Below are 27,820 nucleotides of genomic sequence, written 5' to 3'. Positions count from 1 at the left end.
CATGCTTTAGGCAGGCTAAACCCAAGTTGTCTTCTGCCTTACCTTTCTGGCTCCCTCCTTTATTTGTTGTTTGATCTGTCCCTTCACTTCTCTTGCAGCTTAGACTCCCTTCCCATATTATCATAGGTTCCAGCCAAAGAGGGCTGATTGCAGAGGGCAGATGAAGAGGCTAGAAAAAAACCGGTGTGATAAAACCTTGGTTTTGATTGCATGAAACGGGAAGAAAAATCTGTTCTCTAGGCCAATCAGGGTGGCGTGGTGGCTGCAGACAGAGGTGGGAGGAGAAAGGGGGAGATCAAGCCCAAATTTGTACTTACCCCTAGTGACTGCAACATCCGTCAGGGCTAAAGACAATCTGTGTCTCATTAATCATCTGATATAAACAGAGGGGGACTCACTGGAATAGAGCAGTGTCACTGGATGAATGGCCTGGAACTGGAAAATAAACATTTCAAACTCTGCCTCGGTGTTTATTTTTGCTAAATGCCTTCGCTGCGCCTGGACGTTTTGCTAGCAGCGGGGTACCGCTGCCCCAAATCCATCCCCAGGAGCGTGGCTGGAGTGTGAGCTTGCAATGCTGGGCGAGAAATGCACCAAATCGAAGTGCAATGAAAATTTTGGAGCAGCCACAGTAGTAATCTGTCCTGGGTGCTTTCGTGCTTTAGCTCCAAGCTAAAGGCTTTCTCCTCCCCCGGGGGGCTGTAGAGGGGTTTCTCTCATGACAGCGCTTGGTTTTTTAGCAGGTGGGAAATGCAGCAGTGAGGCAGCATGGTTGGGCTTGCAGGCATGATGCCTTTCCTTACCTTAGTCCCGCAAACCTGTGGTCAGTGGTGATCCAGGGAGGTGGCACCTGCAGATATAACTGATGTGTCTCCATCAAATGCTCTCCATGTTCACGCCCTGCTGGATTTCCACGAACAGCAGTTGTGTTTTCTTCAAACCTCTTACGCCTGTTGAGGTTTTTTTCCCCCCACTTCCCCTCTGCAAAAACCCACCAGGTGCAGTCTAGAATCCACGCTCACCCAAATATGCCTTTAATTCTGGTTTATTAAGACGGTTATTGTGTAGATGATTAGAAACATATTCTGGGAGATTTAATGGCCTCAGAACAGACACGTAGCCATTACAGAGCTGTTAATCCTTTATAAATATGTTTTCAATCATGCCAGTATTTAAGATACGATAACTGTCCTCTTAAACGTAATGTATAGCTGGCAGCCTTGTTATAAAGAATTGCAAGCTATTTTTTGTTTCTACAGGCTCGTTAACTTCTGCTGCTCAGGAGATATTAGCAAAACCACAGGTGGACATCTCAGCTCAGATATCCAACTCTTCCACATCCCACGAGGATCCTGGCTGGTGCTTGCACTTGCTGTACGAGGACCTTCACCAGGAGGGGGGTTTGCTGAGACCCTAGCAGGTGAGCAGCTTTTGCTCCGGCCGTGGACCTGCTACCTGCTTATTTTTAGCATTGCTCAGTGCATCTTGTTCCACCTTTGCCATACTGTCTGTTCCGGTTGTAAGAGCAGCAAGACAACACGTATAAAGCTGTGTTAGTCCTTACAACTTTAGCAGCTGGGCGAGCTCTGCTAAAAGAAACCCTTTATATCTCTGCGTACAGTGTGGCAGCAAAAGCAGTATTTCCAGCTGCAGACCGGGAGCTTTGCAGAATTGGACAAAATGTATGCATGCATACTAGCGCATAGGCAGCATAGCATACCCCTCTCCCATGTATCTGCTCTGACATCAGGAATAGTAAATTCCATTAGCAATGACATTTTGGGCCTTATGTTTCTGGTGGCGAGAAGAAAACAAGCACCCCCCAGCTACGCTCGGTTGGAAAATAAATGACATAACCTGGGCTGGCTTTTCATGTGCCTTCTGACTTGACATGTCATCCAGCTTGGTTCCCATCCAACTGACCAGCCATTCCTGAGGATGGGCTGGTTACAGGAGAAGACAGGTTGAGAAGGGGAAAAATTTCCACTAAATTACATTATTTTAGCTGGAAAAATAAACTCTCATCGCAGCTTGAAGCAAATGTCTGCCTGGTGCCTCCCCTGCTTAGCATGAGATGCTGCCATGCAGCAGGAGGACTCGCTCCTATCCAAACTGCTCCATGCCGAGCCAAGGAAAGGCAGATGTCTGTGATACTCCCCTCACGCCCCCGACATCCCCTCGCCACTGTCCCCCAACGTGTCACTCGTGTGATGTGTTCCTCGGTGCTGAATAACCAAAGCTTCGTGGGGAAGGGGCAGCAGCCCTTTGCCTTTTGGAGTGCCAGCACCCTGGCGCGAAGCCGTTGCTCCGGTACTGCTGGGTATGGGCCAAGGGCTCGGGCAGCCCTGTCTGACCCCCTTTTGTGGCTCCTTTGTCTCTGGGTCTCCAAACTAACGCTTTTTGTCCCCAACACCATGCTGCCCTGCTACCCCCGGCCCACTTGGCCAAGGGGGAGCCGTTGGGGCAGGACAAGGGGCTATTCTTTGTGGAGAACAGTGGGGGATCTCATAACGGGGCAGCTGGCCCTCGGCCATCGCCCACCACCGTCCTCCACACCTAGGTCACGTCTGGGCACTGGCATTTATTGGGACTGGTCTGCGTCGGGCACCACGAGTGAATTGCGCAGAGAGGGAAGATGGGGGGACGGGGTCAGTGCTCGGGGATCGCAGGCAGCAGCCAGGGAGATGGCCCCTGTGTTTGCAGAGGGGTCCTGGGCTCAGGTCTTGACCACAACTGGTGTCAGCTATGGAGTTTTTAATATGTTTTCCTAAAACCGGTTCATTTGCACGTTGCTATGGGGGGACAGGGCATGGGTGCTCTAGGCTGGTGGCTTGTTGCTGAGAGTGCAAATGAAGCATCCTGCTGGAGCCTTCTCCAGCAGCACTGCAAGCCCAGAAGCAGCCAGGGCAGCGAGGGTTAAGGGACAGAGTTATTTCCAGTTCCCTTTGCTGTGTCCCCCTCACACCCCGCCATGCCTCAGTGGTGGCTGGGAGCCCCGCAGCCCCACGTGCTGGTGCTTGGAGCGGGCGCTGTTTGTTTTGGAAGGAAGCAGGCTTTGTCTGCAGAGCCGCCGGCCAGTTTTCCGCAGCCCACCTTATAAACTTTCCCAGCCTCGGTACTCCTTGCACCCAGCAGCTACCTGGGCTGCCGGCACGGCCAAATATTTTCTTCGCCAGGTGCTATTTCCGTGCCTGACCTCCCTGCAGTGGCAGATGTCAGTGTGTGGGTGGGATGCTTGCAGGGCTGGAGGGACCTGCCACCCCCATCCCGTCTCCCCGTGATCCCATCCAACGCAGCTGTTTGCTGTTTCCACTGCAGCCCTGGCTTTCCCTTCCTGTGAGATATTTCCCTGCGTCGTTTCATGTGTCTTCTGCAAGGTGACGGGCTCTGTCTGAAATGCTCCACAGTCGTCACGGCATGGAGTGTGGTGGGTACCAGGAGTCTGGGGAGGGTGCAGGTGGTTGCAGGAGCGAGCGAGGATGCCCAAGAGTTGCTCTGGGCAATGCGGAAAGAAAAGGGGAGGGGGGGGAAATCAGGGCTTTGACTAAGCCCAGTCAAAGATGGTGGTTCTCTCCATCCACGCAGACCTTTTCCTCCATGAAATGCTATTTTTACTTTTAAAAAATGAAAACGTGCATTTTGCGTGGCTAAAATCCCAGAAGGAACAAGGTCTGGGGGAAAGGGGGAGCTGAGTGAAGCAGGGCTGGAGGGGGGTTAATGGCCCCCCAGTCACCTGGGGCTATCAAAGACTGCCTTTGGGCTAGTGCTGGGCTCTGTTGTGGGGGAGAGGGTGAGATCCCATCTGTGGGAGGACCTGGGTCAGGGCTAGGAGGCAACGTGCAGGAAGGGCCGAGAGCAGCTGACGGGCAGTCTTAGCAAACCTTTGCAGTTTTTTTGAGGTTTTTTTTATTCTTTCCTGTTAGAAAAAGCTCATCTGGGGAGTTTTTCCTGCCAGCCTTCCTCTGAGCTGCAGGAAGGCCAAGCAGAAACTTCCCCGAGGGTGGCCGACTTTCCATAGCTGCTTTCCAGGGAATTTCTCCCCCACTTCTCCCAAACCCTTCTCCCTGTCTGAACAGCTGTGGAGCAGGGACGGTGCAGGGCCAGGTCACCCCACGGACCTCTCTCAGCCCTCAGCAGCAATAAAGCTGTCGGCAGAGGCAGCGGCGCGGTCCGGGCAGCCGCGTGCTGGAGATGCACTTAGGGGAGGCTGAGCTGCCGGCTCGACCCGGCTTCCCTTCGACCGCCGCGTGTCTTGCCCTCCATCACCGCCGCCGGCGTGTGCCAGGAGACAAAGCTGGCGCTTCTTTCGCTGCGAGCCGTCAGCCAAGACGTCTGGTGAGAAGGAAGAGCCTGTCTGCGAGCGCCAAGGGGAAGCCCTCCGCCGACCCTCTCTGCTCAGTCTAGCTTCTCGCCGGTATTCGCGCAGCCAGGAGCGAGCAGCCTGAGGCTCCGTCTGGATCTCCGCGGCCATCTGGAAGGGAACCGTAGGGGATCGGCAGCCCTGATGCGACGCATGTGCGGGAGACGAGTTCGCCCCTTCCCAAAGCGTAGCCTCGTCCTTGCTTTGTGCGTGGGGAAACTGAGGCAGGAGAGTCCCAGAGTTGGTGGTCCCGGAGTGGTTCTGTCTCCCCCGAGGACTGCCCACCAGCAGAAAGTAGAGGGGTTTAAAGAAATAAGGAATTTCCATCCTGTCAGAAATTCAAAAATTTCCGACTGTCGGGACCTTCTTTAAATTTAGAAGTTTGGAATTTCACCTAAAAAGAAATATTTGCAAGAAGAAATATTTCCTTTTGTCTTTACAAGTAAGACCGAATACGAGAGAGGAATAAGGGCACAGCACAAGGCACTAAACCTCCTGAAATCCAATGCTTTCATAATCCTGAATAGGTGTTTTCATCAAATTGAAACATGCTTGCAAAATGCTGTCTGGCAAAACTCTATTCAGCTGGAAAAACACCGTCTAGCTCTCTTTCCCTTCAAGTTATCTCTCTAGACCTCATACAAAGTCTTACTTATTCACTCCCTTTTCAGCTGGTCTCCCCTTCTCCATCTCTAGGTGCCCACAAATCATGATTTGCCTCTTTAGCATCAGGAACTTGCTGAAAAAACATTGAAGGACTTTTTTTTAATTTCACTTTTGTTGCTCCTGTTCCTTCTGCGGTTCTATTCACTCTTGGATGTCTCTGAGCTCAGTGAGTCTGGGAGCCAGATACGTGTTTTCTTCTTTGGCACTTAAGATGCTAATGAAATTATTCAGCCCCAGCATGTGAAATCAAGCAACCATTAGATATCTTTGAATTTATCAGCACTGTGATAGGGTTGTCTATGTGTAGAGTTATAGGACAGCAGCAAGAAGCTGGTGTTACCCCAAAACGATGATGTAGTGTGTGAGCTTGGGGTGTCTTATGGCTGTCTCCTCTCTTAGTCTTTCAGGCTCTGGAGGCACTCGGGGTGCGAGCAGGCTGAGTTTTGTGACCAATCCTATCTGTCTATGCCCCTTGCTTTGGGAAGGGTATAGGGGTTGTCTGTAAAAGCAGCTCTTGGGGTGCAGCCCTGCGACGATGCGCACATGCGGTCTGTAACGCTCTCGGCACAAGGCATTCCCGGGAAGCGTGTAAAGGGATGGAGATGGTCATGTGCAGGGAATTGGCTCTCCACCTCCTGTCCTGGGACACAGGGGCGGTCATTTGGGACCTTTCTGCTTCAGTCCCTGTCTCCCGTGCTATTTCTGTTCATCCTGGTACCCAGGGAAAGCAGGGGTCAGGAGAAGCTGTGTCCCTTTCCAGTGTTACCAGAGGGCTTGCTGAGAGGTATTTCTGAACTTAACTGGGTTCATTGGAAGCTCCAGTCTGACTTTCTCACGGGAAGAGCAGACTTGGCGCCTCCGAATAGGCCCAGGCCTCCAAATTACCCCCTGCCTGTGTGTATTTGTGCATGTGCAGTCTCCGTGACATCTCTTCCCCCATGGCAAATGCTGGCCCTGGCCGAGCCCCTGCTGTCCATCCCCGTGGCCTTGGGTACCGCAGTGATGGGGTGTGAGCACTCCAAGGTGAGTTATTATTAGGAGGGGGGTCCAGCAGCGCGCTGGAGGCTGTGTGATTTCACATTTCCCTTTCAAGGCTGAGGATGCTTGTTCAATCAGCAGTCCAGCGAACCCAACAGCCCCCAAGGCCAGCTGACAGCTCAGTTGGAAATAGATATGGTCCCCATCCCACCCTCGTGTTGTTGTTGGCAGGCGGGCTTGGAGGCCTCCAGGTTGGGTCTGTTAAGAGCACAAGCAAAGGAAAATTGTTCTCATCTGAATAAACACAATCAGCTGTTGCCAGCAGCTCCAGTGCCCCAGCAGAGGATTCACGTGGCCAGCCGTTTTCGCCAGTCTGGGTAACTGGTTTGACTGACAGGTCAAAAGGACTTGTCTCTCTCTCTTTAATGGATGTTTTCAGGGGATGTTGCATTGCTCATCCTCCCTCCAGCTCCCATCCAGGTGATGGACTTGGGTCGGTGCAGGCACCCTTGAGCATTGCCCTTCTCCAGGGACCACCGCTCGCCTCTGGTGCAGGGAAGGTTTCTGCAGGCGTCGTTGCACTTGCCCAAATGATGGGAGAACAGGAGCTCAAAGTGGGAGGAGGTGACATGTTAGGGCTCGTGGTCCTGGAGTGAAAATGCCGCAACCAGCACAGGCTTTGCCTTTTAGACCTATTTGCACCAGTTTGCTGTGTTGGCTTCATATCAGATTAATCAGCGTCTATCTCTGTGCGGGCTCACATGTTGGCTGCTGACCCTCCCGGAGGTGAGCTGCTGATGGACAGTATGTTGCAAAGCCAGCTACACGCTGCTGAGCTTACATCAGGTAATAACCTCTGGCTTATACCTCCCTCCAAACACTGTCCTTTTGGCCCTTCTCTATGTGTCACTGAAAACCAGCTTACGTTCTTCCTATGGGACCTGTTCTGTATAGCCTCAGGTGGGGGATGCAATACAGCATGGGTCACCTTTATGGAGTTGCATTGCAAAACCATCTGCTAAAATAGCTCGAGCTGCTCACAGCAGATAAACCTGCAGCTTCCCCCACCACAGTGCTCTGCAGGGAGGACGCGGGTTTTCCCAGGGCTGCAGAGCGTGACCATGCTGCGAGCTGGGCGATCCTGGCAGATGTGCTAACTCCGCGTTGCCCAGCCAACCTAAACAGGACTGAGTGACCCAGTAACATATATTATACTATATCTCCTGTTTGCAAATGCAGGCCCTGGGGCTGCTGCATGCTGGGTGTCTGCTGGAGAGGAATTTCTCTGCCCTGAGCAGGGGTTGGCTCTGGGCCCCAGGGGATCCGCCTGGTTGGTTGGGGAGGAAAATATCTTCTCTCTCTCTCAGCCAGATAACAGAGCAGAGACTTTTGCTTCTTCGTGTGCGATGCGAACATCACTAGTGTGAGATGGGATCGTCTCCATCAGTACTGGCTGTGCTCAGCCACGCTCGGGTTTGTTGCGTGGTGGCTGTTTTAATGAGAAACCTTCTCTAGAAAACCCCGCCTGGCTGCGACTCAAACTAGCCCTTACACCCTGCTTAAGAGAGTCTCGTATAGCTTCGATCTGTTCCTAATTGCCATAAAGCAAGCCAAACCCCACCTGCTTCCTACCACCCATGGGCAGTCCACCAGGCCCACTTCTCCTGGTGAACTGCGCAGGTTTAAACTCACCTCTTATTGCTACCGTCTCCTGTAAGACGTTTCCAAAGCATCTGACCAAAAAACCTTCAAAAACCTCCCCAAAGTGGGAGCCTTGAGTGCTCAGGGCATGAAGGACGTCTGTCATTTTCCAACATCTTCTTCACCTTTCTGGATACCTACTGGCACCAAGGGATGGAGGGGGCCAAGAAAGGCCACAAAGCTACTTAAATTGTGAGTAATTTTTCCTCCTTTAAACCGCAGTGCCCCGCGCAGCGCGCGTACCCCATCAGTGCAAGGAAATGGCATCTGCGTTCCTCTTTTACTGCTCACTCGCTATTTGGTGATTAAGAAAACGGGGGAGCTGGGGGCACTCATTCTTGACCTTGGGGAAAGCAGGAGGCTTATAAAAACTCTAAGTGCTGCAGGAATTACGAGGCAATTAAAAAATCAGGCCAGAGCTGGGACCATGTCAATAAAACCAGGAGGAACTGATGTCAGCTCTGTGCAGGATGCAGAGACTGATGCCTCTGCCCTCTCCTCCTGGCGTTGAGCCCCTGGGGCCAGTGGTGCTGAGGCCTCACACTTCCCACAGGCATGTATTTGGAAATGCAGGAGAAAGAAGAGATTTTGGGGCTGACGTGGGCTTTTTTTTTTTTTTCTCAGTGGATTCAGCTGACCTGAATGCCTCCCCCCAAATGCAAATCGTGCATGAGCCCAAGTGGTGGGTGTTTTATGAATGAGAGATGAATAGTCATCAAAAAAGCAAAAATCAATATTGGAGGGGTGCCAAGTCACCGTTTTGGGATGTAAGAGGCCCAGCTCTGAGGAGGGAATGTATTTTGCTTGCCACTGGGTCATAAGGTTTAAACCCAGGGAAGCTGAGTTTTATTTATCTAGAATTTTATCAAGACTCAGCTTGGGTTTCCTGACCTGATAAGAGCAAGAAGAGAAAAATCAGCTAGGATCAGCGGGAATTAATATGCAACAGTTTTCCACTTCTCATTGCAATGCTGATCTCTTTCAGATCTGGGTCTTTCTAAGAGTGGTGACTAATGTCCTCAGATGGGGTTGTGGCTCAGGATCGTCAGGCTGGTGTTTGAATGTTTCTTTTAGGTGTAAGTGATTTCTTGTGCAACCCACTTGAGTTAAAGTGTGTGGTGACAGGGAACGAAGCCTGTTCTCTGCCTCCTCTTAGGAAAGTCCCAGAGAAATGTCGTCTGGCTCTTGGGCCACAGTGAAAGCGTTTGCCTATGTCCTCTGACAGGTTTTAAAACAGGAGGAGGCAAAAAAAGGAGTCTGTTTTTCGGTCTGCACTTGCTAAACTCCCATTCAGTAGGTCTACTTAGCTTTGGTCATTTATTTACTTGTCTGCGCTGGAGTGCTGGCTGGATCGGAGCGATGCAAGCGTGTTTCTTTAGGGTAGATGAGGACTCAGAATAAAACCCAGAGCTGACCCAGATGTCCAAAGAGGGTCCTGGGGTGCAGCGCGAGCTCCCTTGGGTTTGGGCTCGGTTTGGCCGCTCACCGTTTGGCAGCTGCCTCCCTGTGTTTATCTCTTCCTCCGGGGAGAAGGAAGTGGATGCACTTCACATGAAGTGAAGATACATAAACCTTGGGGGCCGATGGGGATAATTTGGAAATGAAGCAGTCGGTTGGGCTGGCAGCCGGACGGGGGTCGACTCACACCATTGCTCTTAGGGACCGGGCTGTCTCAGGAGCAAAATGCCATTGGTGCCTACGAATGCGATAAAAACCATCGGTGCTCAGCTGCTAGGAAGAGCAGGGCTTTGGTGTTTGAAAGCAGAGTACCCAACACCAGAGGCAGACCAAGATGTGAAGCTGAGAACGAGCACAGCTCACTGCACCCAGTGCTCCCCATTCCCAAAGCCCTGGAAAGATTTCCGTGGCAGAATGGCATCACACCACCTGCGTTCAGAGGGAGAGGGTCCGGCGTGCACGGCATGTGTGTCACTGCAGTACCAGGCTGCTTTCCACGCAGCTGGCTTGAAATTTTTGTAAAACCACACGTTTCTTGTGGTTTTGGTGTTTTAGCTAAAAGCATTTGACTGGCATGGGGGATAAGTGTTTGGGGCTAGAGGTGAAAATTCAGGTGATGGCTGAATTGGGGAAGATGCTGGGCACACAGCAGGGAAGTGCCTCAACCTCCCAGCTCAGTCCTTGCTGCTTTTGGGATCAGGTCCTGGGAGACACCAGCCTGATGCTCGGGCCTCAAATAGCCGCATGCGCAACCCCCAGTCAGCATTGCGTAAATGCTCTATGGAAATAACTGGAGTTACCCCAGCGGAAAGCGAGTGAGCAGGACGCTTTGACCCCTCTGCGCTCCGCCAGCCTGGCTACGACTTCAAGGGAGCAAAGATCTGGTTGAGGTTTGGTGTTCGTGGTGTCCCATGACGCCACTGATTCCTGGCTGTAGAAATTAAAAGCCCGGAGGCTCCTCCAGCGTCCTGTGCCGCTGATTCAGAGAGGCGGGGATGGGAAACGCAGGCTTGCTGTCAGGCTGCTCCCTCCGCAGCTGCTGCAGCGAGCAATACTTCAAAGCCCTAGCTCTTGCTTGGTTTGCAAGTGTCTGCTGGGAGACGCTGTCCTTCCAGCAAAAGCTCTGCTGCCTGAGATGATGGCTGGGATGGAGGGTGGGCACAGTACAGACCCCGAACCTGAAAGCACCCAACCAGCCCCAAATGGGACCACGTAGACTCTTTTCTTAGGTGTAGAAATGCTCTGTGCGTGGGGTCTGGCATCTCACAAGCTCGGCACGGTAGCCCTGGTTAGCAGACCTTTGTGCTGCAGGGGCCGTGCAGGCACCGGTCCCTTGCCCCAGGCCAAGCCTACCTTTTGCAGCTTCGTTTTTATGGGCAGCGAGGCCTGAGAGCAGCTCGTTAGCTTCCCTGCTTGCTCAGTTTATATTTGCTGGCTTTTCCCTCCCTATAAAACAAGAATGCACAAGCACAGGCTCTCGCTAAGGGAGCGGGTTCGGGGGCTGGAGGGGAACGACCCTCGCAGGGAGGCTTTGCCACCTCTGCTGCAGAGAGCAAACCTTTCCCTGCCCTCGCTCGCTTGTCATGAGGCCCCCATCATAGGAAAGGGGTATTGCACAGGGTCCCAGCAAGGAGGGGGGCCAAACCGGGGAGCAAAGGGCTCTTCCCCTGGGTTTTGTCCTCCTTGCACATCAAAGGCAGTGTCTGGGTTATCCGCATCTCCTGACAGGTGGTTGGTTTTGAGAGAAACCTCAGAAGCCCTTTAACGGAAGGGTTTGCTCCATCCCCGTTTCAGAGATGGAGAAATGGAGGCGAGAGGCAGAGACAGGACGCCCTCGCTGTTCCCTAAGGCGTGGGGAGGAGGAGAGAGGAGTTTATCCTGTGTCCTTACTGTGCCTGAGCCTTTCCCGCTCGTCCGTGACGCTCTGCCTTCCTGGCCGGAGATGACGGCTCCGGAGTGCAGCACTCAACTCTCTTATCTGCCTGCCTCGTCCAGTTCCCCCAGTGCCAGCTCCAGATCAAACACGAGGAAGCCCAGGGTCCGAGCTATCGCCGCTCTCCTGGGAAGCAGATAGCAAACCGTGTATCTGCTGACGTTCAACGGCTCGAAAGGCAGCAGATCTGGCGGGGAGGAAGGAGTTTGCTTCCTGGGGGACAGTCCCCCATCCTCTCCCCCTCTTCCAAATGTGCAGGTGTTCCCCATCCCTGTTGACTTCAGGTTTGGGGTATCCCACAGGTAGGATGTCTCCAATAAGCTGAGCGATATCTGCTTTCACAGCTTCAGGAGGAAGCACAGGTAAAGGTATCTGATATTGGCACTTGGCTGCCAAAAAATGGTGCAACAAGTCCCAGGAGCCCTTGCAAAGAGCAGCTGCCTCCTCCAAGAGCAACGCACGGGAGGTTTCTCGGTGGGACCTGCTGCCACCCGCATCTGTCTCCATCCCACGGCGGTGGTCCTCACGCGGCAAAGCAGTAAGGATGCAGATGTTGGGTATTAAATGCCAGCAGCCATGCTCAGCTGTTCTCCCAGGCTTGGCCCTGGTAGGAATTAAAGCCCTGCCTTTAACAGCCCTACCAAGCACGTTCCCATCCCCACATAACAGCTCACGTATCCCTATAACGTGCTTTACAGCAAAACACCTTTTGGGCGGTCAGCAGGGAAGGGAAGGTTTCCCCTGATCAGTGCTCCCGTAATAATTTCTGGCTTGGTTAATACATTTTACCTGTCCCCTTCTGATTGGGACCCATCTGAAAGCCAAGCTGTGATTTTGCCCTTGAGGGAACCTCAGGTTTTCGCATGTTTCCAGGGACTGTATTAAAATGCAAGGCCTTAATGAGAATGATATGGCCAAAGCTAAGAAATCCAGCCTCGCTGCTTTGTTTCCTGAATTATTTTCATTCTAGCTGATGGTATCAGATTGGCAGGTGGTTTGTTTTTTTTTTTATTTTATGAATGAATGCAAGCGTTTTGCAGAAAGGGAGGTGTCAGCTTGGATGCTTTGGTCCTCAGATTTTAGTGATCATTAATAACGCCTGCAGTGTGAGCCAAAGGTTTGGGGTGTAACAGCTTCCTAGTGGAAAAAGTGAGTTTCTTCCAAATGAAAAGGCTTTGCAAAAGTGACACCTTGTTTCTGATACCTTCTTTTTACTTTATTTCCAGCACTTCATTTTGCTCTTGTAAGAAAACTGCCAGTGTAAAGTATTGATGCAGGTCATTCGCCTTGGTTTAGGTGAGATTTTATATTCAGATACGTATTTATAATAGAGATGCCTACTTTTAACAAATGATTAGATACTGAAAGGAAATATTTCTGCCTGGTTAAGAGGGAACAACTGGATGCTGCCCAAAAGGGGCACTGCAGCTGCTTGTAACTGAAACGGAAGATGCTGTGAACTCCTTTCAGATCCAGGCCATGCCCAAACTGGGCGAGCACCCCCAGAGATTTGCCACATCCCCCTCGCCACCCCAAGCCTGGGAAGCGCAGGAGAGGGGGGTACCTGGGGGAGCGGCTCAAAAGGAGGAGCTGGATTCTGCATCGTGCCCACAGGAGCGACGCTCCTGTCCGTGAACTCGTTGCAGCTGCTTGTCTCTACCTTGTGATGAATCCCAGATGATTTCTCAGCCTGAGCTGTACAGTCACTCGTGTTAGATTATAAACTGGAACTTTTACAGGCTGTATGTGGGGTTTGTGGCTTCCTTTCCCTCTCTTGTCTCCAAAGTCCATGATTCTTAATAAATCATCCTCTAGCCTGAGCTGAGTCTTGCTGTTTTAAGTTTAACTAGCTTATTTTTTTGCTGATAAGCCAGACTTTGAATTCTTCCCAAGATCACGGGTTGGGGCCAGTAATATCATGAAGCAGAGACTGTTAATCATGATATATCACATGCCAATGGGAACAGCATTGAGTGCTCACTGCGAGCAGCGCATTTCCCTTATATCAGCATTTACAGGCAGAGCACTTGTATCTCGCAGAGTTGGTGGGAGGGAAGAGTCAGGGCTCCCACCAGATATAAATTAGGTTTATTATCGGAGCCAACTCAACAGAGTTGCAGGGCAGAGCTCTAAGTAACGTGCAAAGGGTAAGGGGAAAATAGACACCAATGGCAGGAAAATGTTGTAGTATGCACCTATTTCTTACACTGTACCAGTGCAAACAACTTCTTAAGGCTTTGATCCTGACTTCCCTCCAGATTTCTACTCTTGTACCGTCTTCCGTCCAAAGAGACCCAAATCAACCCAAGGGTGGGACTGAAGGGTGGACCAAAGCATAGAAAGAACCTGCTATACCCTCTTGTTGTTCTTTGATTTTTTTCTTGCTACCACCCTGTTAGCACATAAATTTCTTTTCTTTGACAGCTCCGGGCAAACATGGTACGTTTTCAGATCCATCATGGTCTGATCTTTGTTTTCCCAGCTAGCATCTGAGCTCCTCTCCCAGTATCACTGTTGACTTTGGCCAACTGCTCCCATGGCTGTGCCGCTCTGTGGATGTGTCTGCTGAACCCTCCTTCTCCTCAGGGCGCAGACCAGCTCCCATCACATCCCATAGAGACAGAGGTCTCAAAGTTGTGTTCCTGTAGGGTTAACCCTGCAAAGACCAATGTAGCATGCACCATAGGTCACCCTTATCAGAAGAGGGACCAACCCAGCTCTAGGTAGAGCAGCTCTCTGAGGGGTTTGCACCCAACAGGCTTTACTGCTATGAGGTGGGAGGTGGAGGAGTCCTCCTTGAGGCATGTCATGTGCTAACAGTCTGTGGAAAGAATGGATTAATCAAGATTAAAATTAGTCCTGATGAGAGCAGCCAGGAGAGCTGGTCAGGAGACATGAGACATGTGCGTGGGGTTGTGGTTACCAGCCCCGCTCTCTACTGGCTAACGCCTGGTACTGGGCAGCCCAGCTCCTTCCACCCCAATTTGCCTTTGGGTTGGCTGTGAACCCTGAGCCTGACTCATCCTCCCAGCTTAGCCAAAAAAACCCATCCCTTCAGTCCCAGCATCCCCCAGAGAAGCCCCTCTGTGCCGCGTGGTGACGGCACATCTTTTATCTCGCTTGGCCCAGCAGGCCACAAATTCTTGCTCCGTGCAATGGGGGTGGGCGAGGGAGGGAGCATCTTGCTCGGTGCCCCTCTGCTCAGGAGGCAGCTCCCTGCGTCACATGGATCAGCCAGTTTGTTGCATTGGAAAATTTTTGCTGCTTGTCCAGCTGGGGTCTGGAGATCAGCCAGGGTCCCTCTGTGGGAAGGCAAGATGGGAAGACACAGTGAAGACATACTCAGGGCTTTGTTGTCTTCATGGGAATTTGTCTCGCTTTCCCTTTCCTTTTTGTCCTTTTGGGGGGATGTTTTAAACCGCAAGGATGCCATTTTTGTTTTTCTACGGTTCAGAAAGGTCAACGGCTGTGAGCTGACGGCATCCGTCCCGTCCTTGCTGCCTTCTCGCCGAAGCTACCAGCACATGCAGCACCAACACCTTCCCCTTGGCAACTTTTGCGGGAGAAGATCACTTTGGTTGGCAAAGGCTGGGACCACCTCAGAGGTGGGCTGTGCTCCTCCCCAATGAATCACGTTGGCAGGGATGCTGGTAGCATCCTCTGTGGCTTCATGGAATTTGCAGGGCTGATCCATCTTGGTGAGCGCTGACTTCCCTCCCACTCCGCCTCGCTACAGCCATCGCTTTGTGATTGAACTCCCAGGGCGAATCCCCCAAAGAGGGGGAGAGCTTCGTCATGCATCTGCCGATGGACGGATGCGTGTTTACCTTGGCCTTCCCTACCTTGTGGCTGCTGGATAGTTATCTGAGTGATGAATTCATCTGTGCAGGGACCCCCGAATCGTGGGGGCAGAGGAGAAGCATCTATTATAGTGGTTTGGCACAAGGGAGAAGGCGTAACAGAAAGGAGACGGGCGGTGGTTGCACATCAAAGCTGGGCCTCTGCTTTCCTAGCCTATCTCCTAGATTTCATCTGGCCGTGGTGAAACTGCAGGCGTGAGCAGTCTTGCATGTTAGAGGCTCATGTCTCTGTCTGCAGGGAGAGAAGGGAATTTCTTAATTATAGTTTCGCTGGGCATGTTACTTTCTCCCTTGCCTACGCTGCCAGGGATGATTTTTTCATGGGGTGGAGAGCCCCGCTGCAATCACTGGACATGCTTCGGCTCCGGGCCACCACGCTGCCGCAGGGAAATCCAGTAGCTCCCAGCTCGCAGGCTGCGCGGCGGCTGCTGCTGAGTTTGCAGATTGCAGCAGCGGGGAGAGGGGAAGAGCTGCGACCCGAGGTCTCATCCATGGCACCTCCTCATGCCTGTGCGTGTGTCGGTGTGGGACAGTCTCGGAGGCTTGCACAGATCTGACGGCAGGGCAGGATGGAGAAGAAACTCTAAAACCCCCATGAGAAACCTCCCCTCCTGCGAGGTTTTCTTGCAATAGACACCAGGAGGTTAGCCTGGACCCTTCTGGGGTCCTTCTTCCCCTAAACCACCCAGGACCCTCAGCCCTCTCGGGACTACAAACCCTTTTGCAGGATCAAGTGACCGAGCACAAAGCAGGAGGTTCACAGAGGGGGACCGTGGGTTTTACGTATCGCAATGAGGGTCTATAAGGCACCAGCAGCTCAGAGGATGCACAGGCAGTAATCTCTCTGGCAGCTGAAACCCAAATCCTCCTGAGCAACAGCAGGACAGGTTTGAGATGGCTTTGGCTCAGAAAATAGGTATCATGGTCTGCGATGGAAAGCTAGGTAGAACGAGTCCAGGATAGGGATGCTGAGCCACGCACTCACGGGTGGTTAGGTCCCAAAGGTGCAGGCAGACATTGCAGAGAGACCTGGACCCCTATTTGTGGTTGAGCGCCGAAAACGAGCCCCCTTTTGTATCGAAACCCAAGAAATCCCAAACTATACCAGCATCCCAAATTGTCTGACAGAGGAGGTGTGGGGAACAGCCTCTTGCCTTGGTTTCGCCCGAGCTGCATGTCCCCAGAGCAGGCTGTGTGACAACCGGGGCCGTCAGAGAAAGCAAACCCCTCCATCGCCTCGCCTCATCCCTTCGCACTGACAAATGGCAGGGCCGCTGTTGGAAAGGTCAGCAGATCCACCTGGACCTGCTGGAGGCCATCTGGGTGGCACAGCGGTAGGAAGAAAAGCTAAAAATGGGGTCACAGTTCTTCTTCCCCACATCCTCAAAGCTTTCAAAGCATTCTCCGCAAAAAGGGACCTTTTGCCAGCATTGCGCAATGCTGGCTCACGTTTTCCTTGAACTTTAGTCCTCCTTTAATCTATGCCACGGTAACCTCCAGGGGAAAGAATGTTGCTGATTCCCGATTTAAGCTGCTGTCAAAACCTTTCAGCTCCATCTCAGGCTATTGTTCTATGTCCCGTCACCCGCGTTGTCCCCGGGGCAAAGGCAACTGTGTACGTGGATCAGCGAGTCGTCCTCCGTCGGAGCCAACGCTCCCATCTCTGTCCCTGCAGGCTGCCAGCAAAGCCATCTTGCAGATGGGTTGTAAAATTAGCTTTGTCCCCATCGCTTATAGTCCCACAAAAAGCCATGCTGCACTTTCAGATATTTGTTTGTTTGCTTGTTTTGGCAAGAGGAAAAAGGGTCAAATTTAAGTTTGGGGAAATGTGTCCTGCGTCCTTCGTCTCTCATTGTGGCTCCGACTGAAAAAGCTGTTCCCTGCTTTCTTCCCCTATCAGTTAATTAGGTGGTTAATGCAGGAAAGGCAGTTGGACAGCAAAAGGCACAGTCCACATGTTAAGCGTTATTGCTGCAGTTATTAATAGCCTAACTCTCAGGCAATGTTTCTGGGCAATGCCGGATCCAGGAATCGCGGTTTTGGGGAGCACGTGTTTGCTCGCCTGGCTCTTTCAGGGTGGGGGGGGTCGAGGTCTGCTTTCGGGGGGGTCTCCCTGCCAGCACTTGGGCACCTGTTTCTTCCAGCTGATGGTAGTTCGGCCAGCAACTCCATTCCCTCAGGGTGTCGAGCTGGAGGACAGCGTAAACCCGCAGGCACCGGAGCAGGCAGGAATGGAAACTTTCCACCTTTTGGAAAATTGGGAGCGGGGAGGAGAAAGCAGAAGGGGGTTCACGGAGGCAAGGAGGGTGCACATGTGTTGTCCAGATTACAGTCACCCAGACCCCCCTCTTTCCAAGAAAGCCCGTCTCTCACCCCAGCCTTCCCAGGCCCCTTTTCGTTGGAAATTCCATCAAGCTGTGTGTAATAATCTCAGCTGGCTCTTTCCTGGAAGAAGCCTTTGCCGTCCCATCCTCCTGCTGCCCTTCCCCACCCCGGAGTGCTGCTTCCAGGGATGCCTCCGGCCCCGCCAGCTCTTCCAAGACCTCTCAAGATCATCTGTTTCATATGAGGCCAGTCTCCTGCAGCCCAGGGTCCATCTCGGCTGGAGCCGGATGGTTTTTAGCAGCAGGGGATGCGATACTGGGCATTAGGACTGGGGTGTCATTGGGGTATTTTTCCCCGCCTAGGTTTTGGGTTTTTTTTTCTCAGATCCAGATTTATTAACCCCACAGGGTCAAGCCATCTCCGTGTGCTTGTGGGCAGCGGTAAAGCTGTGTTTGCATTTGAGTTGAAGGGCTTGGAAGAGGCCAAGGAAGACAAGTGCTGTATTAAGGACCTTAATTTAACTGCCAGGACAGTTCTGGGTGTGGATAGAGGATCCCTACTGTGAGAGCATCCTTGAGGGGGTAAAGCAGGTCCTGCTCTCTCTCCAAATCTTGGAGACAAAACCACAATTTTTAAGCTTCTTTAAGGCATCTGCAGCTGAAGCAGAGTCATCTAAGTGAGGCAAAACCATCTAAAGTACACAAAGGCCCTTCCCAAACTTGCCCTTAGTTGGAGAAATCCTGATTCATACCACCGGTCTTGAATGCTACAGGCGCCCTTGAAAAAACTGGAAGAGAAATTTGATCCCGTAAATCTATAAGAACTAAGTTTGGGTGGATTTACTTATTCAAGTACTGTATTTGCATGTTACACGTTAAACCAGGGTGTCCGTGTTCTGCAGACTTGACCAGAAAAGCGGGAATTCAGCCTAGAGGAATGCATCAACACAAACAAAAGCAGAAAATACGAGACTCCTACAAACTCCCCTCTGTAAGTCTGAATTCACACGTGCATCCCCTTCCTCCCCAACCCAGGAGTGACCACACTGTATCTCTTGTCTGCACAACCATCCTCTGCCGGGCAGGACACCCACCGGAGCGTGGTACCACTGTCTTGCCCGAGGCCGGGGATGGCCATTGTGGTCCAGACAATGGTTGTGGAGCATGAATGGAAAATGATCTCCTGTGTTGGGCTGACAACCGGCTCTGTGTTCCCTTGGCAAGTTCTCGACTCCTGGGCGAAGGGAGTGCTCCCACCCCAGGCAATCCCCGCTTTGATCTTCCTGCTGGCTGCATTGCTTTTTCTTACTGCTCCTAAATAATTCAGTACATTAAAAAAAAAAAAAAAAGAGGAGAGGGAGAACATTCTTTTACAGCACTATTTACTGATTGCTCTTCAGGAGTCCTCCACAAAGCCTGCTTATAAGAGCACAGCAAGGAAACAGAGAGGACGGAAAGCCCTCTGGTATACCCAGGCTGTCGGACGATGCTCGCAAAAGACTCATGTTTATCTGAAACCATCTCAGCCACCTCTTAGAGTGGTGAGAGCACAAATTCACCCTGAATGTGTAGAGGACAGTGGGCTTTAGTATTTTCATGTGCCACCTTTTGCATGTTGTCGAGAAGCAGAGTATTAGCTGGGGAATACATGTGTATTGGGGGCTATATATGATTGTGGGAGTTCAGGATGAGGTTTTTTCCTAGCTGATGCTATCCCAAAATTGTTATAGACTCTGTCCCCTCCTTACCCAGCCTGCAAACCCCGTATCTGCCTGCCTCTGCGTTGCATCCCATGGTGGCGCAGAGCAGGGAACAACCGTGGGAGAGGAGCTGCAAAGAAAATAATCTGGCCTGTTTCTCTGCAAAAGTGCCAGGAGGAAGGGGCTGGGACGAAGGAGATCCGAGTCCTCTTCCACCCGGCCCCTCCGCGGGTCTCACGCGGCTCGCTGGCCATGTTATTCCAGTTTGCACACTGGTGCAGTCTGGCTGACCAGTGCAGGGGGGCAGAAGGGTTTGGGGAAAGTGGGGGGAGGACAGGATTTTTGCATGACAAAATATGTGAATTGCCAGACCCGTTTTCTCAGTTTTTCTGCTTTTTTTTTTAAATGTACTTTTGAGGAATGTCCAAACATACAAAACTTTAGCCCAAAAGGAATTTTATCCAAAGAATTTATGAGCAACTTAAAAAGAGAAGGCAGTGAAAAGAAACTGAAAGCCAGATGTAACTACAGCTTTAGAAGGCTTTTAGTTTAGTTTCAAATTTTGTAGGGGCTCTGACTGGGAACCATCGGATTTCTGCAATGTCTGTAATTGGGTATTGAGGCAACTGTGAACTTTTGATCACTTATTTCCTGGTCTTCTGCCCCTCTCCAAAAGCGACTATCTGACCATGTCATTAAACTCTTGCTTTCAGATGCTGGTATGAGGAAGAAAGCAGAAGGAATCGGCGGAAATGCTGGGAAATCCTGGACTTGGGAGCTGCGAAACGCCCCAAGCAGCGCAGAGACCCACTCCTCTTGAAGGCATGTCCTGGGGGCTTGGCTCCAGAGAAATAAATAATTCAAAATAAACAGGTAAGCAATGCCTCACGTGTTATACTTAAATACACACTCATACTCTGGCACGAACCGATCCAGAAACGCAAGCAAACCTTTGCTTTGCTAAGGAGGGGAAGATCAAGACAGCTATGGGTTGGGGAGGAAAGGTGCAATGCTCACAGCGGGGGCAAGTGGCCTTTGAGGAGGAGGGCAAAGCAGAAAACCACCCACTAGTAACTGGAGTGAGCTCCTGCAACGCAAGCAAGCTGGCAAGTGCTCCTTTGGGGAGGACATCCTTGGCTAAAGCTCTGTCAGCCAGGACTGGGGTGAGGGACGAGGCTGAGAGCTGCTCAAGGCACAGGATTTCCCCTTTGCAAATAAGGCCTCAGATCTTCTTTAACTGGTACCATTTTGGGGGGTCAGTCCCTGGGGCTGCTGGAGACCTCAGTATCAGTGCTACAGTGAGGTGCAAGGATTAAACAGAAAATCTAGGCTAAACCAGGGTAAAGGAGACACACAGCGCTTCCCTGTGAAATGATAAGGGATAATTAGGACAGGGCAAGACATTAGCACCTACTTGATTTGGCATCCTCTGCCACCCCTTCTCCTTTGCTTTGAAGAAGAGTATGACACCTTGGCAGTATCCCTGGCTAATGGGGGGGTATTGGTGCACAAGTTGGGGACAAGCAGCCTCCTCCTCTCTTCCCTGCCCTGTACCCCAAGCAGGATCAGGGCCTGGTGCTCTCCAGTGTGTTTAACTTTGCTCTGTGTTTTGCCAGAGGCTGTTATTAAGAAATAAGGCTCTGCCTTTTTATCATTCCTCTGAGCGTCTGTCTGATGTCATTCTGTCTGGCAACCGAGCGATCAAAAGAAGCTCCCCTGGGAGAAATTTCTCAAACAAATAGCCAGTGAGAAAAAAATAATACCCCATTAAATACAATAAAATGCAAAAACCACAGCATCTCCCTGATAAATGAAAAGGCAGTGTAACCTAGACTCCAAACACAGAAACTTGCATCCTACTATTCGCCCAGGGCAGGGATGTAGTGTGCCCTGTGCTCACCTGGATGATTATCCTTAACTGAAGCTATTTCAGAGTCTGAGATCACGAGGCTCGACTCCAGGATCTCACAGCGCACACGTTCTGGCCAGCAACACCCGCTACCATCACTCCCACCTGTGCAGAGCCTTCGTGTGTCACACCGGCACACTGGGACCTGCAGATCAAGCAGGTTTAGCTCTTCATGTTTTTAAGCAGGTTGGGGGTTTTTTTGCCCTTGGATAAGGCGTATGTATGCCCGTAAAGCAAATTCTGGCTCTGCTCCTCCATATTTGTTACTTCTTGCAGGTTGCAGGGGTGACAAACACCCTGTTGCCAGCCGCTGTGAGGCCCTGGGATGTGTGTAGGCTTCTAGTTTTGGCAGCTCTATTTCGATTTGTGCAGTGCTGGTAGAGTCCTAAGAGACATGCTTACCAAAATGGGTAAGACCAAAGGAAGTTAATGCAACCTGATGCAAAGCTTCATCTTTCATCAGATTAGGGAAAGAGTCCCCTAAATGCCGCAACGCTTCATGGCCATGTTTTTGAAAGGAAAATGACCAGTGACTTGACTCTGGTTTTGGAAAACAAAGATAGGAGGAATGAGTTTTAATCTGTCAGAGCAGAGCGTTTGAAGAGGAGCTGTCATGGAAGGGAGCGTATGCACTGATGAAAAGCCGCCCATTTGAGCTGGATCCCAGCTGAATTATCTTGGATCCATCACTCACACATCTGTAGCTGTGATCCTTCTTTCCAAGCTGCTTCTCCTCGGAGCACTTTGCAGAGGTCATTCCTCTTTGCAAGCCTCATTCCCTCTTGCCTTGCAAATCTCTCTGCCATTTTCTTCCCTCCTGTTGGGAGGTTTCGGGGCCTTCAGCAGAGCCCCTCTCCTTTTCCCCAACAAAACCGCCTGCTCTTTGCTCAGCTTTGCTGGGAAACTTCCCACGAGCAGCTCTGCGCATCGACAGCCGTAAAAAACAGGTCCATTTTCATCATAGAGTCCCGAAATGGCAAGTGGAGCTCACTCTTGCTGACAGCCTGAGGCTGGGGAGAACATCTCGCAGCCCCAAAATGAGGCGTCAGTGGTTTCTTTGCGGTTTCGCAGGGTCACTGCTGCAAGGCTGAGATGAAATCCAGCGCAGAAGCTTCCCAGGGAGCAGCTCCGGCAAATCTAGGAGAGGGTGTCGAGAAGTACCTCCAACTCTAATGAGTGTTCGTGAAATACGGCAGGATTGTACCAAAAGAATCCCTGCTGCCTGCAGGATCTCAACCCCGGTCCAGGGCTGTCACGCTGGGGCTGGGGTCTCATGGGTTAGGGTAGTGCCAGGGGTTGCAGCAATCTCAGGGCACACATCCGCTGTTTCCATTTTTTCCCAGGGTGGGAAAACCTTTGGAAATTCCTGGGAAATTTCTTTTTTTTTCCTGCTGCTTGAGGCCAGTTTCCTTCCTTGCAGATTGCAGGGTCCCAGGCAATAAAAACAGCAACTTGCCAGCTAGAACAAACCGCCCTTCCAGGTCTTTCAGCCATTTCACAGGGGGGTCACTGCTTCACGCCTTCCCAGGACAGCACTGTGCGTCCCCTCCCACCAGCTGTTTTCTTTGCAGTGAGAGGGGAAACTGAGGCACAGACCTGACCTTTTATTTTGAAGAAGGAGACCTTCTCCAGACCTCTGCACGATCTGAAGAGATGGGGCAAATACCTCCATGTGCCAAATAGGGGAGTTGCTGCACTTATGTGGTCGGAGTCAGGGCAGAAGTGGGACTGGCTGCAATCAGAGCAACGAAGAGGTAAATTTAGTTCAAGCTAAAGCAGTGCATGCGTTATATGTTCGCTGTGGGAACAGAGGAGTGTGGATAAATGACAATTTTGGCACACTTGTGCTCCACTTCTTGTCGCTTGTCGCTGCCTCAGTTTCCCCTCAAATAGCGATTTTCTCTCTCGTTGTCTGCACTGTGGGATCCTACACAAATCTCCATTTCCAGCCCTCTTAGGTGTGACCCTCACCCCCAAGCCCCCCAGTCAAACCATTTTGGTTCTCTCTTAAAGGGGCCGGTGTCTCTCACGCTTGGCTGGGGGAGCTGCAAGGTTTTTCAATCATCTGCTAATGATAGGAAAGCAACTTTTATTCCCTCTCTCCCCCGGTCTTGGCAGGAAAGGTGGAATGCGGATTGTGAGAGGTGCAGCCACCTTTCAGGCCAACAGCTGCTTTGGGGGATGGGTTAGATAAATGTGCAGGATTTCCAATCAGCCCTACACATCCCAGCCAGAAGACTTCACCAGAGCACGGGTGCGGGGGAATGGCTGACTCTAATAATGCCGCATTCATCTCGGGTGATCCCGGCTTGCAAATCCACCGCAAAGGCGCAGCTTGGCAGTTTAGGATGCGAAAGGAGATGGCAGAGATAAAACCAGGTCAGCTTGCTTTGGAAAGAGCTGAAATGCAGAGGGATCCTCTCCAAGACATCTTTTGCTGCTTTTGGATGCTAGGACTGTCCCTGCGGGAGGAACCAACCCTGCTTCGAAGCACTTGCACGCAAGGCGAGACCGAGGTGTGTTTTTTCCCCCTTACCTCGTGAAGGGGGAGCGGAGGAATGGCAGGGCTGCAGCCCCAGCTCACGCGGGGAGGACGCAGCAAGCTCAGGAATGAAACTTTCCGGGTTCTTTCCCATCAACCTGTCGCTGTTACGCGCTTGGCCGGCCGGCCGCTTTCCACGATGGCGATGGGACGCCTGAGCAGCGGAGGGGTCACCCCAAAGCATTCGTCGAAAGGAGATGGCACCCAGTGAAGGAGGATTTGCAGCCATCGGCTCACCGTGGGCAGGCTGGAGAAGAGCCATGTCTGTGGACAGACGGACGGACTCTGGTCCCCGCCTGGCAGCCCAGGACCATCTCCAAATGACTTTCTGGCCACAAGCTGTGTCACTGAAGCATCTCTGCCACCGTCGCGATGTGCGACGAGGTGTTACCGCTTAGCAGGTGGACAACCTCACCCGTCAAGAGGAGATCCTGTGGGAAGTTTGGATTTCTTCTTCTTCTTCTTCTTTTCCCTCTCTCCTCTCCTCTCCAGCCACCCCCTCCTTGCTTCCCACCCACCCACCCAATTTCATGTGCAGTGGGAAAGGAAACAGTCCCGGGGAAACACACTGGTCTGAATTTCCATCTGGGCACAGTATAACACAGACCTGGGAATGGCCAGGCACGCTATGATCTTCCACTCTCCAAAATCAAAGCAAGGCAAAAGCTGTCTCTCCTTTTTCCCTCTTGCTAGAGGCTAGAAATCCCATCAAAATCCTAAGTGTATCATTCCAGTGGGAGATTTATACTGCAGGAAGGGGCAGAATTGGTTATTTGATGATTGGGTTGGGTTTTTTTTTAAAAGTCCTTAATATCTCCCTTCCCTCCTTCACTGTACAGCACAAATCCCCTTTCCAACACATGCACAAGAGCAGAGCTGAACCGTTCACACAGAAAACAGGTGATAAATCACAGGGCAATTGATTCAAACCATTCCAGGGAATGGGAAACACATGGACGGTCTTTCTAATTAACTGTTTGATATGGCTGCAGTGAGTTTGGGTGTAGTTTCCAATGTTTTGCATTTGGCTTGTCTCAGCCTTCTCCATGGTAACTGCAGTTTACCAGAAAGTGAGAAAATCCTGCATTCGAGAGAGCTGAAGTGACTTGGTACAGTTCAGCTCAACCACAATAAAAAAAAGCAAAAAAACCCCTGTAAATATGCTGTATCCTCTGTGGGAACGTTCCCTTCTCTTTCTCTTTCCAGCTGGAAAAACAAAACAAAACAAAATAAAAGGTCCTTCTGCTTTATCTGTAAGTCTCCACTTTCTGGTGGGTTACAGAGCACTCGGACCTGTTGCCCTCTGAGACACACGCTGAGGTTTGCAGGTCAGGGCGAATTCCCTCTGCCAGCTCTCCCACCTGTACACAAATGCCAACTGTGAGGTACCCAAACAGCCCCTCTGTCACCTCTTCTCCGTCAAACTGCCCACCAAAAACCCCAAGAAGTGTCACGCTGCCAGTGTGCCAAGACCCCTTTCCACCCATACTGCTCGACATGTCATGTCTCATGCAAGACCCATCTATGGGTTTCTTTTTATTCGCAGGGTGGTATCTTGCACCAAAGTGTCACCGTCTGGGTCTGGGGTTGCAGAGTGCTACCCCCAGCAGGGCAGAGGGGGCTCAATGTACGCATTGCACGCATTTAGCCCCGATTTATGCTTTCGAGGTAACCAAGCCTTTTAATTCTTGCTTAATTCACAGCGATTCTTCACTTCAAGAAGCTCTGTTAAGGACACAAAATGCTCCAAGGGGTGGCTGCATGTTTTGGAAGAGGAGCAAGCCCAGCCTTGCAGGACATGCAGACATTAAACCTGCATGCTTCTCCCATGGGAGATGGGAGCTGAGCAGGTACCCGTGGGACAAACCCTGGGAGGCATCCCACCACCTGGAAGAGGAGCTGCTTTGGGGACCCCCACAGCACCGAAATCGGGATGGAGCTGACCTGGAGGAGTTAGAGGTGATGCGGGGCACAAGGAGTGGGTGCTGCGATAGCTGCCAAAAGTAGTTTGCAAATAACAGGAGGATGGGGAAGGGTGGGCTGGGGAGGACAGAGATCTGCCAGGGCCACCTGAGTCACTCTGGACGGGGTTAGCAAGATGCCCTGGGGACACTCACCCCGAACCTATTCAAGCCCAGCATGCCCTGCCGACATCTCTAGAGTAGCCAGCGCATTAAAATGTAATTTAAAAAGGAATAAATGTTTAATCCATCTGTGTTTGAAAACAGTCTTTTCCCATATCCTGCTTTTGGCATGTCCTCCCAGATGGGGCATTGCACCTCACTCCATAGCACAGGCACAGCTGCTGCGGCCGGGGAGGTGAGCGCGACGCAGGCACCGAGCGGCAAACGAGGTTGGGATGTTAATATTTTATTTTTTATTGGCTTTTTTTTTCTCCCCCCCTGCCCCGATTTTACCCTTTCTGCACCACGACTCCCTGGGGCCCCGGTGGAACATCTGGCCAAGCCACTTCTGGTTCCATTTATTGGCAGATAATTTATTTGCAGATCAGCAGGGAAAAGTGACCCATTTACTGGAGGTATATTGGTTGACCCTTTGGTGATGCTTGCTTGAACGCAGGTTCGTTAGGTGGTTGGGGCCTGATCCAGACCCAAGGAAGTCAAATGCAGATCTCCCCTTTAAGATCCAGGGCTGTTAGATCTTGGTCCAAAAACACTGGGGGAAATTAGTCAAATAAATGCTCTGTGAATATTATTACATATTATTCATTCTCTGGGAATATTTTAAAGTATTATTCACTCTTTGTGCATATTATTAAAGCAGCTCCCACTCAAAGAAGGAAATTAAATTGTAAAAACCAGTGTTTCTCGCTGTCCTTTTATCTTTTATGCTCTTTTTCCCCACCATCCCTTTCTTCCAACCTTTATTTTTGGCAGTCTACAAGCTCAGGATAAGGCAGAAGCACCCCAGGTCCCAGAGCACGAGCAGTTTAATGCAGGGACGGTCTTCTGGATCTGTGCTTTCACAGCACCTATTGCTGCAAGGGCTTGCCTGTCATCCTCCCTACTGCTTATTTGTATTGTAGCAGTAAGCTCAACTCATTGCATCTGAAAGGTGTCAACAGGCTAATACTCCCTTGTCAGCAGACTCTTCGAAGCTCTCTTAAGCCCTTCCAATGGCCATGGATCCTATTCAAATTCTGTTCCCCACGTTTGGCTAAAATTATCCAGCTTTCAAAAACATAAATTATTTTTTTTTTCCTTGCACAATCAAAAGCGTGGGCTTATTTTTCTTTGAATCAAAATGCAGAGGCATTTTCCAAAGAGGCATTTTGGAAAAAAATGAAAATTTTGCAAATTTTGCAGCCAAAAGTCATTGACCCTTTTCCCCAGGGAGGAGTTTCATTTACTTCTGGCATTGCCACGCATACCAGCGGTCAACCCCATCGTACACGTGGCTAATCATGGCATATAAAATGAAACAGGATTCTTTGCATGGGCTTTTGGGAACAACAGCCAGAGCCTGTGCTGTACAGGGAGTGCTTCACCACTGGGCATGTCAGTGCAGAAACCCCTTCTTACATGCACAGCACAAGGCAGCTCAACAAATCCTGCTGGTTTTCGAGCGCCCGTGGACCGGCAGGACCCGGGAGCCGGCAGCTGATCCCATCTTGATGGCTGAGAAGCTTCCCAGCACTTCCAAAACACCCTGAAAAAAGCAATATCCCCTGTTCCTGGATAGCACCTGGGGACTGATCTTTATTTTTACAGGCTCGGCCTGCGTGCCAGCCTCCCATGCACATTTTTAGCAGCTTTGTCAAACTGTTAACACCCTGCCAGGTTCTCAGTCACCACCCCACCGGGAGTGCATCCCCAGCCATGGCTGGAGCAGCATCCTCTGCTGAATCAGTGATGGAAATGCTTTTTCCTAACATGTCCCATGCAGATGGGACTGTGCTGGGGAGACGCCTCTCCACCCAGGGGCTATCTGAGGTCTATTAAGGCCCTGCAGAAATGCACAGAGGGATTTTAATCCACCTCGGGTAGCTTTCAGCAGAGGGTGCCAAGGACTTTGGCTGCTGCCCACGAGATGCTGGAGGACAGCAGGAGCTGCCCACCTTTTTGGTGGGCTCACACGGCAGGTTTCCCTTCCACCTGCACAGCCTGAGCCTGACATCAGATCTCACGGGGGATTTTCAGCTGTAATGAGATCAGCTTTTCCTGCTTACGACCAAATCCAAATAATTAAATAAAAAATTTTTAAAAAAAGAAAGAAATCCAAGCCAGGAATGAAATCACCACGTGCTTTCATAGTTTGATAGGGCTTCGGGATGGGTTTCAGCCCTACTGTCCTTTGCTTTTTACTTTCGGCCGGGGAGGAACCGGTGGGACTGTGCAATGAAGAGACTGATGACGGAAACAAACTTTT

General features: G+C 51.2%; 1 protein-coding gene across 3 annotated transcripts in view; it reads left to right on the top strand.

Annotated features, from left to right (window-relative positions):
• The window catches only part of SNX19 (sorting nexin 19), a 135,815-nt gene extending 109,563 nt beyond the window's left edge, over nucleotides 1-26,252 (top strand). For all 3 annotated transcript variants that reach the window (XR_008235091.1, XR_008235088.1, XR_008235087.1), the window contains 3 exons: nucleotides 1,260-1,420; nucleotides 19,694-19,853; nucleotides 25,135-26,252. The gene's annotated coding sequence lies outside the window, so the exon portion shown is untranslated. The remainder of the gene's footprint in view (nucleotides 1-1,259; nucleotides 1,421-19,693; nucleotides 19,854-25,134) is intronic.
• The last annotated feature ends 1,568 nt before the right edge of the window (nucleotides 26,253-27,820 follow it).

This window comes from Harpia harpyja, chromosome 4 (assembly GCF_026419915.1).
Source record: "Harpia harpyja isolate bHarHar1 chromosome 4, bHarHar1 primary haplotype, whole genome shotgun sequence".
Lineage (NCBI taxonomy): Eukaryota > Metazoa > Chordata > Aves > Accipitriformes > Accipitridae > Harpia > Harpia harpyja.
Note: the sequence above shows the minus strand (reverse complement) of the source record. Positions and strands in the feature narration are given on the sequence as shown.